The sequence below is a fragment of the Protomyctophum parallelum genome (assembly GCF_964188405.1).
Source record: "Protomyctophum parallelum genome assembly, chromosome: 8".
NCBI lineage: Eukaryota > Metazoa > Chordata > Actinopteri > Myctophiformes > Myctophidae > Protomyctophum > Protomyctophum parallelum.
Window position 1 is genome coordinate 13,037,043 of NC_139703.1, and position 12,659 is coordinate 13,049,701.

Here is a 12,659-nt window from a genome sequence, read left to right on the forward strand (position 1 = left end):
AATGGGTGAATGTGAAGTACATTGTAATGTAAAGCGCTTTGGATAAAAGTGCTATATAAATGCAGTCCATTTACCATTTTGATTATTCCTCATGCATACATATAATGGCACGCAACATCCCAAGGATTCTTAAAGAAAAATACATACCTCACAACTTGTGAGGTTTTTAAGAATCTTTAGGATGTTAGGTACCACCATGTCACAAACAATCACCTGTGTGAATGAGCGGTGCAACTATACCATGTGGGGGTCCCCGGGGGGTCCAAGCAACATCCAGACCCCCAGGAACGCGCCCAGCGGGGCGGCCCGCTTCCGGCGAGCCGCCCTGCATCCGAAATGGTCCAGAAATGACGGAGTTATCGTGGTGCAGCTTTCCATGCTGGGACGTGTACGGGGATGCGTACACAGGGACACACATAGCTCCATAATGGAGCGGAGGCACCGCTCAACAAGTTATAGGTTGATCCTCAATCCTACCCAAAAATAGAAAAAAGAAAAAGAAAGAAAAAGTGTGAGGCTGTGATCTGGGCTGAGGTTTTGGTCCTTGAGTGTTTCACTAAAGCCTATAGCTCACATTACAGGATAATCAGGGAGATTTCTGGTTGGGTGGGGGGGTTCCTGAGTGATGATCTATCATCAAAGAGATACCTGCAGGGTCATATTGTGCAGAAAGGACTTCCATGTGAAAGTGTCAAGCCTGCAACAAGCACAGCACATTAAAACAAAGTCTGGAATCTCTAGTCTAAAGCTACCAAGATTTCCTTTTTAGAGCTTGTCTGGAGGTGTCTATACACTATACTGCAATGCGATCATGCGAGAGTGCAGAATAGCCAACACCAACTATAGAGACTCCTGAATCACTGACCTCTACACCCTCCTGTCTAGCATCAAGGTTTTTAGCTCTACTGTCATGCCGTAGTGGCGTAGTGCGTCTATGTAGGTGGTGCCATGGGTCTCTTTACGTTCCTAGCTGTGCCTGGCTTGGGCTGCAGGCTGCAGTTTGTTTAATGCCACCAGTTCTGGGTGCCTAATCCAAGCCTCATACTTCTCTCTCTGACCTTGTCTGTGACCTGTGAGAGGCCTCTGTAGAGGCCATGTAGACGACATCCAGGGCCTTTTCCTCTTGTACTGTGAGCGCCCATGTCTCTGCCACGTACAGCACTGACTCCACTGTACCATGTCTCTGCCACGTACAGCACTGACTCCACTGTAGCGCCCATGTCTCTGCCCCGTACAGCACTGACTCCACTGTAGCGCCCATGTCTCTGCCCCGTACAGCACTGACTCCACTGTACCATGTCTCTGCCCCGTACAGCACTGACTCCACTGTAGCGCCCATGTCTCTGCCCCGTACAGCACTGACTCCACTGTACCATGTCTCTGCCCCGTACAGCACTGACTCCACTGTAGTGCCCATGTCTCTGCCCCGTACAGCACTGACTCCACTGTACCATGTCTCTGCCCCGTACAGCACTGACTCCACTGTACCATGTCTCTGCCCCGTACAGCACTGACTCCACTGTACCATGTCTCTGCCCCGTACAGCACTGACTCCACTGTAGCGCCCATGTCTCTGCCACGTACAGCACTGACTCCACTGTACCATGTCTCTGCCCCGTACAGCACTGACTCCACTGTACCATGTCTCTGCCCCGTACAGCACTGACTCCACTGTACCATGTCTCTGCCACGTACAGCACTGACTCCACTGTAGCGCCCATGTCTCTGCCCCGTACAGCACTGACTCCACTGTACCATGTCTCTGCCCCGTACAGCACTGACTCCACTGTACCTAATATGTGGCTAATATGGCCTGGGAGACGGAATACAGCGGTATTTCCATATACGTAAATCTTAGAAGATGGAATATGTTGGATGGATGGATGGATGGATGGATGGATGGATGCATGGATGGGTGCCAATGTTTAAAAAAATAGCAAAGAATCCTAAAAGAAATCAATTCAACTGTCCAATGTGTGGCCCTTTGTCAGTCACTATGGTCCCCTGCTCATTGTTTGTCATATCTTCTAGTGTGCATGTTTATGATTGAGAAAATAATCTTATAAGATTTTCCTAGTAGTGTGATGCAAGGATGGTTTCACCATTCAATTACAATATGGGAAGTTGTATTCATACAACGCAGTTTCGGGAGAAGAGACCTCCTTCCGCTTGACCTTAACCACTCCTCCCTCATTATCAACAACTCCTCCCTCCTCATCCAACTCACCTGCCTTTCATTATCACCCGGCCAATCCCCGGTGCAATCACCACAGTATAAATACACCTGCAATCTCTCAACCAAGTTGTTTGTTCTGCTCCACGACAGACCAAACATGGGTTGTGAGTACTGCACTTCGGCTATATCGGCTATTTTCACTATTCTTCAAAATCGCCATCCTCCTCCACCCCAACCTCCTCCTTCCGCCTCAATTCTCTAGGAATCCAGGGGGGGGCAGTGACGGAGCAGAGGCGACCAACCGCTCATTCCGAGTAGAGCAAAGATGACCGTCAGCTCCAGAGACTATGACCCCACCCTGAGTCTCGCCCTACCTTGGGTTCCTCACTCCACTCCACTCCGCATTCATCTCATTCGGTTTCAATAAACTGTTAATCTTGAGCGAAGGTGTGTCTCTTACTAAATGAAAATACAATTTACAATTTAAGCATTTAGCAGATGCTCTTAATCCAGAGCGATTTATATTAAGCTAGAACAAAAATCATAAGGTCGTCGGGGCTAGGGCAAGTGCTACGGGCCATGATGATGTCTGAAGAGGTGGGTTTTCAGACTACGGTGGAAGATTGGGAGTGATTTTCAAGATGATTCAATTTATTCCCTCACTGTCTTGTGAGGGAGAACATTGTCTGTGATGTGGATGAATTGCACCACTATAACGTTTAGTGTTTTAAAAATAAACTCTATATTGTGAGAGTAACGTTTGTTCAGTAACACAACCCTGTCTGTCCAGCTCCTTCAGTGGGATACACGTTTCATGCAATCAGAAGAGAGAAACCATTTATCAGTTTTATCGCGTTGCAGATCCAATTACAGTATCGTACGTGGTCATCACTTCCAATCACGTCTTTATCCTGCATGTATCTTATGAGTTATCTCTCCTGATTGGATGAAAGTGGAATCCTGACCAAAAATGTGTTTACTAAAGAGCTAGAGAGACTGGGAGACCCCTATTACTACAGTACATGAAGAATTGTCATCTGTATTTACCGGCCCTATAGGAGCAGAGCATGGTTTCCACAGCAACGTTATGCTTTGGAAAATGTTTGTCAGTAGTCATCAAGAACACAGTGGATCAAGGGTTTAAATGAGCCAGACCACCAGTATGGTCCCTCCCTTTTACATCCAAAACATACTGTCCTGTAAATCTGTATTAGTAAAACAGCTGGCCTGGCCTACACACTGCTCTACAGCACCGTTGCCCAAACACAGGGTGGTGGACTCTTTTTTTTATCCACACTAGTTTTCTTATTAAAAACAAAATCTGAAATTACAAAGAAATTATAAAGAAAATTAATAATAATAATAATTTCCCCAGCTAAAATCTAACATGCAACAGTGCTTATAGCCTATGTTATTCATCATTCATAATATATTTAGGTAAGACGGTGTCCCAGGGAGACACTACAGTTCTCCTTTGAGGTCTCCAGCTGAAAGCGTTTGCATGGTTCAACATTTGGCTCTTCTTACACAGCGATGAACCATGAGAGAGCCGTTTTTGTCATTATCATTGCCTGATGTTAGTGTGATGCTGCCATAAACCCAGTCCGTTTGAACACCACCAGGTGCCTCCTGGTCATGTTGAAACCAGGTAGCAACACTGGCACAAAAAAAATTAGAATCATAAATGTTTTATGAAAGATGGAGTGCCACAATTTTTGTATTTTCCCAGTTTTTCATGTGCCTATGAGGTGACAGTACTTCATTAGACACCCTGGAGTTGTTTTTATGTGCAATGGTGTATTAACTTTGTATTTTCGGTTTCTTCCTGGAGGCTGAACCCTTGACAGTCAAACGGGCCAATGAAATAAACAGTAATATAGTGACACCACACTATCAGCCCCTACCCTAACCCCTCCCCCTTTATCATACAACTACAGCTGTGGGTGCAGCTTCAGTTCAGGTGGATCACCACCCATCACCACCCACCAGGCAATCCAGGCATACTTAATGAACTGGTGGGCGTGTCCACATAAAAGCATGATTTTAACAAATACTGCACACTTTTTGGAAAAAGTTCTTCCCCCTTATATTGTAATAATACCTGATGATCATGTTTTAGGGTGTAAAAAAATCGTGGCACTCCATCTTGAACATCAAAACGACTATTCACGTTACATGCATTTAGACTGCAGTCGACATGCAGTCTACACAGTAAAATCCTCAGTGTCTATTTAACTCTGAGTGTGACAAATGTAACCAAATGGACCCTTATGACCAGTCTATTTGCACACTCTCAATGCCGTGACGCACTGAAAGGCCAATTCACAGTGCCAGTGTAGCTTTGTCTCCCATTGCACCTAAGTGGAAGCATCATGCTGACGGGGTCCTTGGGGGCCACAGTAACCTGGTGTTACTATAGTATTGTCATCATGGCAGACCACTGAACGGTGCGTTTGTGCCAGGTTTGGTGCGGATTGGAGTAAAGGTGCGCCTGTGGTCTCTTCTGTGAATAGGGCAGACCCCTGAACAGAACAGTGTTTGTGCATGACGGGCCCCCATGTGACTTTTCTCATGGCAGACCAAGTTTACCTAGAAGTAACAACAGAAACGTGATTCAGCAAATGCTCATGTGTCATGTTGCGATACGTGATGAGCTTGTTATTTTTCAAAGATATAGTGTAGCACAGAAACAGGAGGAAACCTATAGCATTTGGGAATACAGTCAACTATAAGATTGTTAATGTTAGAGGTTAAAATAAGTCCTGGATTGCAGCTTTAATAGCTTGCATGCATATGGGCATATTCAAAGAACAGTCAAACACATGGTTTTTTTGGCACTTGCCATGCCTACACATTATATTGTTGCTGTCTGGCAGAAACTGAATGATTACTTTAGTAACCATGGTTCTTTAAGTAAGTGAGCGAAATACTTCACCTATGGGACGGCAAAGTATTTCGTGAACGCTCACTTGAAAGAACCTTCTATCTTCTATCTTTTTGTTTGTTTTTTCATAAAATAAAATAAAAGAACCAGGGGCCTGTTTCACGAAACTTGGATTAACTAATCCAGGATTTAGGCCAAAGTCAGGCTTTTTAAATCCTGATCTTTACAGCCTGGTTTATTCTGTTCCACTAAAGCCAAGCAAGGCTCAGAATTGGCGGATTTGGCGAGCCGGGATCAGCAAGCCTGGCTTAATAGACAGTCTGGCTTTTTGTCTCTAGACCCATTATGTGGATCACAGATTTACTGATCCTTCTTCTTCATGGGGTATTAAGGCAGTTTGCATCCTTAATAGTTGCATTACAGCCCCCTTCTGTATATCTCATTATCTTTACTAATCTATTCAAGACTTACTGATACAAGGACTTAAGCTTCTAAAAGAAATACTGCTGCTGTAATTAAAGAGAGAACATACTCTCAATAGTGGATAGACTGAATGATTAACTACCCCAAAAATATAGTTTACATTTTACCACTACTATTTACGGAGCCCCTAAACTGACATTGAGCAGATATTTTTTTTATGTCGTTCGAACGTCATATATGACGTGGGCACGTCATATAAGACGTGCGCTCGAGATCCTTATGTTGTTCGAACGTGTTATTATGACGTGCGCTCGAGATCCTTATGTTGTTCGAACGTCTTAACAAGACGTGCGCTCGAGATCCGCATGTCGTTTGAACGTCTTAACAAGACGTGCGCTCGAGATCCGCATGTCGTTCGAACGTCTTAACAAGACGTGCGCTCGAGATCCGCATGTCGTTCGAACGTCTTAACAAGACGTGCGCTCGAGATCCTTATGTCGTTCAAAAGCATAATAGCATTAATAGCATAATAGCCTGAATACAGGCTGGTGGCTATTTCCTTCACTATACTGCCCTGCATAGGACTGCCATACAATGGAAATGCTTGATGCTATTTTGTTTTATTTTCATATTGGACTGACATACAAGGAAATCCTTGGTTCACTTGCATCCAGACATGGATTCATTATAAGTCTACGACATCTTCATAGAATTCTGAAAGCAAATGAGCTTCGCCGTCGTACTTTTGCTGACCTTGGGACAATTATAGATTTCATTGTCAGTCAACTAGATGGCCCAGGGCGTCTCCATGGTTACCGTTGGATGCACACTAAATGCTTGGAAAATGGTATTCGAGCCAGAAAAGAGGATGTTCGGATGATCATTCAACTACTTGACCCAGAGAGCGTAGCGCTACGCCGTCGCCGTCGACTCCAGCGCAGACAATATTTTGCCAAAGGACCCAATTTTATTTGGCATGTAGATTCCTATGATAAACTAAAACCATACGGAATCTGCATTAACGGCTGTATAGACGGGTTTTCTCGTAGGATCATTTGGCTTAGGGCCGCGTACACAAGCAGTAACCCGCGAGTCATTGCAGGTTACTTTATGGATGCTGTGGAGAGGTTTGGTGGATGCCCGAGAATTATACGGACTGATTTTGGAACTGAGAATGGGACTGTGCGAGACATCCAAAGGTTCTTCAGACGTGACGGAGAAGACGACAGGGCAGGGGACATGAGCTACATAGCAGGTGCCAGTACTGCAAATCAACGCATTGAAAGTTGGTGGGGTATGCTGCGGAGACAAGGGGCTGAATACTGGATCGAGTTCTTTGGAGAGCTGAAAGACGAGGGCCTATTTGGTGGAGATTTCCTGGACAAGGCATTAGTGCAGTTGTGCTTTAAAAACATAATCCAGGTGTGTACAGAATTTTGTTGTTGTATAACTTGTCTAGTAGCCTACAGTGTATAGACGAATCCACAGAGGGCTTCCCTGGCACGATTATAACGGTGTCAGAATGCACCCCGCAGCTCTCTGTGGATTCGTCTATAAGCCTAGTGTTTAGCCTAGGCTACTTACTACCTTATACTTATATATGTGAAGAACCCATGATGAGACCCAGTTTTTGTAATTCTATTTTATTCATTTTTATTTTTTTTATATTTTTCAAATTGTTTTATAGGAAGAATTGAATGAGATCGCGGCTGTTTGGAATGCGCACCGGATCCGGCCAACGAAGAACCCACACAGTCCTTGTGGTATCCCAAATGCCATGTTCATGGTACCTCAGCTATGGGGGACAGATGACTTCATGGTCTCACCAGACACCGCTGATCTACAGAGAGCCAAAGAGGCATGCATATTCCTTACTGCAGTACCTTGTGATGAAGACGTTTTTGACCTATGTACAACTGTAATGGATGAGCAGAAAGAAACGACATGCGGATCTCGAGCGCACGTCTTGTTAAGACGTTCGAACGACATGCGGATCTCGAGCGCACGTCTTGTTAAGACGTTCAAACGACATGCAGATCTCGAGCGCACGTCTTGTTAAGACGTTCGAACAACATAAGGATCTCGAGCGCACGTCATAATAACACGTTCGAACAACATAAGGATCTCGAGCGCACGTCTTATATGACGTGCCCACGTCATATAAGACGTGCGCACGACATAAAAAAAATATCTGCTCAATGTCAGTTTAGGGGCTCCGTAACTATTAACTTAAAACAGAATTCTTAATATTGTAAGCATAATGATATTGTCGCATTGTGATATTTGGCCATAACTCCCTCCTCTGAGGGAGCTACCTTTGTCCAGACAGGGGCCAGATGGTGAGGGTCATGGGTTCATGTAGCATGCCAAAGTTTGTGCTATTGCCATTGAGAATGCATTGGGCGTTTAAGTTAAATAACTCAGAAACTACAAAACATTTCAAAGTAAAAAGTTCCAGCATGTGTCTCCACAGTAAGCTGAATTTTACAAAGTGTGAATGGAGTTTCTAGGTGAAAGTGATTTTTTGAAGTGCCACTATCTGCCTATAAATGTCTCAAATTTGAAAGCACTATATTTCTAAAACTATGAAACATTTCAAAGATTCCTTTTCAGGCACACATGTCCACCGTAGGATGAACCTAAATAGGTTTGAATGGGGTTTCTACATAGGTGTAAGTATGTAGGACTAGTAGTGGGTGAAACGTTACAATGGTAATATGTTGTAAAACAATGAGTAATGGTAATATTTAGTGGTTTTCACTTTTACAAATAATAATAATAATAATAATATAATATAATAATTCTTCTTAACCGTGCACTTGCACGACAGAACATTCACCAAAAGCAGCTGATCTACAAGCTCACAAGCTGTCATGATGTTGTGCAGCCTATATATTTTGGTTATTTGATTTTATATAGTGCTTAAATTAGTCCTTTAATGCAGACCAATACAAATAAGGCAACATAAACCCATAATAATTGAATAAATCTGGAAAACATCATTGGTTTTTGATCAGTTTGACTGCTTAATGAACAGTAAAGACATCAGGATTAGGTTAAACCTGGCTGTTAGCCTGGTCCGGAGCAGGCTAAGTCCAAAGCATTAGTTTCCATGGTAACTAATGTAGCATCACTTTCATGAAACCGAATCAAGCCTCAACATATCCAGGTTAACTGGTTAAGTTAATCTGGGAAGATCAACCAGCTTTCATGAAACCGGTTAATCACTGATCCAGGATATATTAAGCCAGGATATGTGTTAAAGCCCGGCTTAATCTCTAATCTAAGTTTCGTGGAACGGGCCCCAGATCTGCAAGCTCGAGCTTGTAGATCTGCTACATTTGTTGTTTTTTAATTTGAATCCTGAAAAGTAAGTAGTTTTGGACATACTGACGTTTCCACCCAACAGAGACGATGTACATGCTGAAGATGCTTTACACGTAAAATACGCATGCATGTATTGCACACACATATGCACCCACACACCCACACGTGCACGCACGCACACCAGTGGTTCCGGAGACCACCAGTGGTCCTTGAGGGGGATCCAGATCAGGTCCACAGCTAAATGATGTAGAGTTGGTAACCAAATGGACCCTTGTAGATCTTTAATTTTAGAGATTAAAATGAACCGGTTTCATTTTACGTTCTGAAGAGTTAATTACATTATTGTTAAACATCTGCATTACTTAATTTACAAGAAGTCTACACAATTAGAGAATGTAGAATATTATAATTTTCTTCTGGGGGTCCCTGATACAAAACATTTTCAGATGGGGGTCCACGGCCGAATACATCAATTTTGGGGTCCAAAAATGTACAGGTTCCGCTGCTACTGCTCTGTTCTTCTGTTCTGCTTTGTTTTGGGAACAGGGTGGCCTAACCCTAAAGGATAGAGGAGCGCATTTGTGACCAAAAAGGTTCGGTCTGGTTTGATCCTTCAGACTGGCAGAAACACATCTGTGTGGGGAAGTGAATGGCCACCACTTACGCCACCCTCCAACACCACTGAAGTGCCCTTGGGCAAGGCACTGAACCCTCAACTGCTCCAGTTTAGCTGCTCAGTGACCAACAGTATATTATAAGTGGTTGTACCGGTCAGCTCCAGGGTGTGTCTGTGTCAGTGTGAAGCAGGGCATTGCTGAAAATGAGCATTTGTGCTCAGCAACCTCCTCTGGGTAAATAAAGGTAAAACCCCCAAAAAGGACCACGTCACCACTTTTCAACCTATTTTCATATAATTATAGCCCTTCGCTAAAACCGGATGGTCGTAATTAAGTTGATTGAGTTGGATACTGTTTTGCTCTCTCGTATTAATAGACATTTTGAAGCTCTTGCTACTGAAATGATCGTTGATTGATTATTTATATGGAGAAATTCTGTCATTGCCATGTCTCCTCTCTTAGTAACCATTGCTAACATGCCTATTGGACAAGGACGGGTTGGGGAGGGACTTAGCGAAGGGCCAATTGGTCCTCACTAATGTTCATGATAAAATATCACATTTCTTTCCTACTCGGTCTGGAGGGCTGTGGGCAGTTCAGAAACCTGTCCACCAGTGATATCATCATTAAGCAGATTTTTTTTAAACAAGATACATTTTTATATATTTAGATTTGTATTATCGTGAGAACGATGGCTTCCATTTTCGCATTGCAACTTTTCAGGAATAGAAAGCCTGCCGTTTCTTTTAGCTTGGATTCCCCTCCGATGTCACTGGTGGACGGGTTTCTGAACTGTCCACAGTCCTCCTACTGTATGAGACACAGTAGAAAAAATGGTGCTATTTATTTAACATTAGTGACATTATTGAGGACCAATTATATGAAGATATGTTGAAAAGTGGTGAAGTGGTCCTTTAAGGGAAAATAACTTGTTATTTCAGACTGATTTAGGATACATTCATTTATTGAGTCTTGACTAAACGTGCAAATAACAAATAAAACATGATAACTTAGTTGAACTGCAATGGTTTCAAGACCTGTTAAATAGACCATAAAATATTATATATTATATCATACAATAGACTATAGATTATTATATAATAATAATCAATAATCAACCAAAATAAAATGTCAAATAAGTTGTATGCTTTTGTGTTACATTTGGAATGACCTCGCAGTGAAAGCATGTTAACCAAAACCAACAAAAGCATTAAGGCCCATTGCTCCACGATGCAATCAACCCTTGTGGATCTACAGTATATTTTTTATTTCGTATTTCGGACAATTGTGACAATATAAAGGTACAGTATGAGTTCAGGCCACTTTGCGGGCCACTACAAGCTCACTCATAGAGATCTGCTATTTGTGCAAATCTTTGAATATGCATTAGGGATTAGGCTATATTTTTTAAGCAAACATTTGTCACTAGAATCTTTGCTACTGTGGTGTCCCTGCCTGGAATATTATATTTTGAGATGGCCATTGGTAGCTAAACACAGATCATTTCGGGGGTCCTTGACATGAAATAGTTTGAGCACCACTGATATAGAAACATATGTTTTTCAGAAAACTGTTAGGACTTACAAGACATTTGTAGAATCGGCCTCAGGTCTTAAAGGGATTGTGACATTAAAAAAAAGGTTTTGGAATTGTTCTTGTTTTTGTTTAGGTTTTCTAATCTCAATTGCACCCAAAAAACATGAACTTTTAACATTCAGTAGATTTTCTGTAATCTGGGGTTTTCTGGCTCAAACAGGTGCTCTGATTTGCCGGCAGTAAGTGACATCACTTACTGCAAATCCCATATATGTCAATGGGATTTGCCAGCAGATGTCACTGTTTCACTGTGTTGCCTGTTTTCATTGTAGCTCAAAAGGACCAAAAAACCCCAAAGAAAACTTCAGACCACAGAAAATCCACTGAATGTTCAAAGTTCAGGTTTTTTGGGTGTAATTGAGGTCATAAAACCTAAAATAAAAAATAAAAATAAAAATAAACTAGAAAAAGTGCCCTTCTGGGCACAGGTCTCCACCAGGTTATCCACAGATCCGTGCAGTTAGAGGTGAAAACACTTTTCGGCCAGTTATAGCGCCACCTTGAGGCTGAGTTGAGATTGTTCATGTGGCATTTCGTCCTCGGCCTAGTGGGAATGTGGGTGCACAATTTCAAGGAAATCACGCGATGTGTTCATGATTTGCAGCATTTTGTTTGAAACTGAGCACTCCTGTGAACTTTGGAAGCCAATCTTAACCAATCAGGATGGAGTCTGATAAATCTGAAAGACCCGTTTCGTTGAATGGCTCTAGAGAGAGTGTGTACCAATTTGCGTGATGTTTGGACCAAATCTGTAGGTGTACTGTGCAAAAACTTGTTTTGCACAAAGCGGCCTCCTGGTGGCGCTATAACAGGCTGTTCTGGAAAGTTTGGGGCAGAGGTTCATCGTTGGCATCCAGGGAGTGTGTGTGCAAAATATGGCATCGACCGGGTTAACGGTGGCCGAGATTAGCTGTTCACGGACACACGGACACACGGACACACGGACGGACACACGGACACACGGACGGACGGAGTGCAAAACATACTCTCCCCACATGCCTTCGGCCTGGTGGAGACAATGAAAATGAATGTCATAAAACCTTTAATGAGTTGTACTGTTGGACTCCCTCCAAACAGACATGGCCTTACCCCGACCACTCATTCCAAAGAAATGTTGAACACTTCCGCCTATACATGCACTGTATTCCCAAATTAGGGATGCCAGGTTGAAAGTGGTTAAGATGAGGTTTACAGTGTGAGATAGACATGTGTTTCACACTTATACTGTTGTTATTAGTACACCTGTCAAGTCTTCTGGGCTTGATGAGTCACGCCCTGAGGATGATTGACAGCCAAGTCAGCCTATGAGTGTGCGTGCCGGTATGTTCGCAGATCCCCGGCATCCTGACTCACCACGAACACAGACTGCAGCTGAAACAATTACATGACTCTAGGCTGCGTTAACCCATTTATACATGGGGATGATTTTAGAAACGCCTTCTAAATAAAAACTATATTTTTATTCGAACGATTTATACTATTCAAAAAATCGCGAATTAATACCCTACTACTTCATCATATTGGCTACAGTGTCACACAAAAGCATACAAAGTAGCAGATTCTACGCCCCCCCACCCCCAAGTCAAAAGCACAATATTTGTCTTGGGAAAATTGTAGTCCAATAAAACAAATAGGC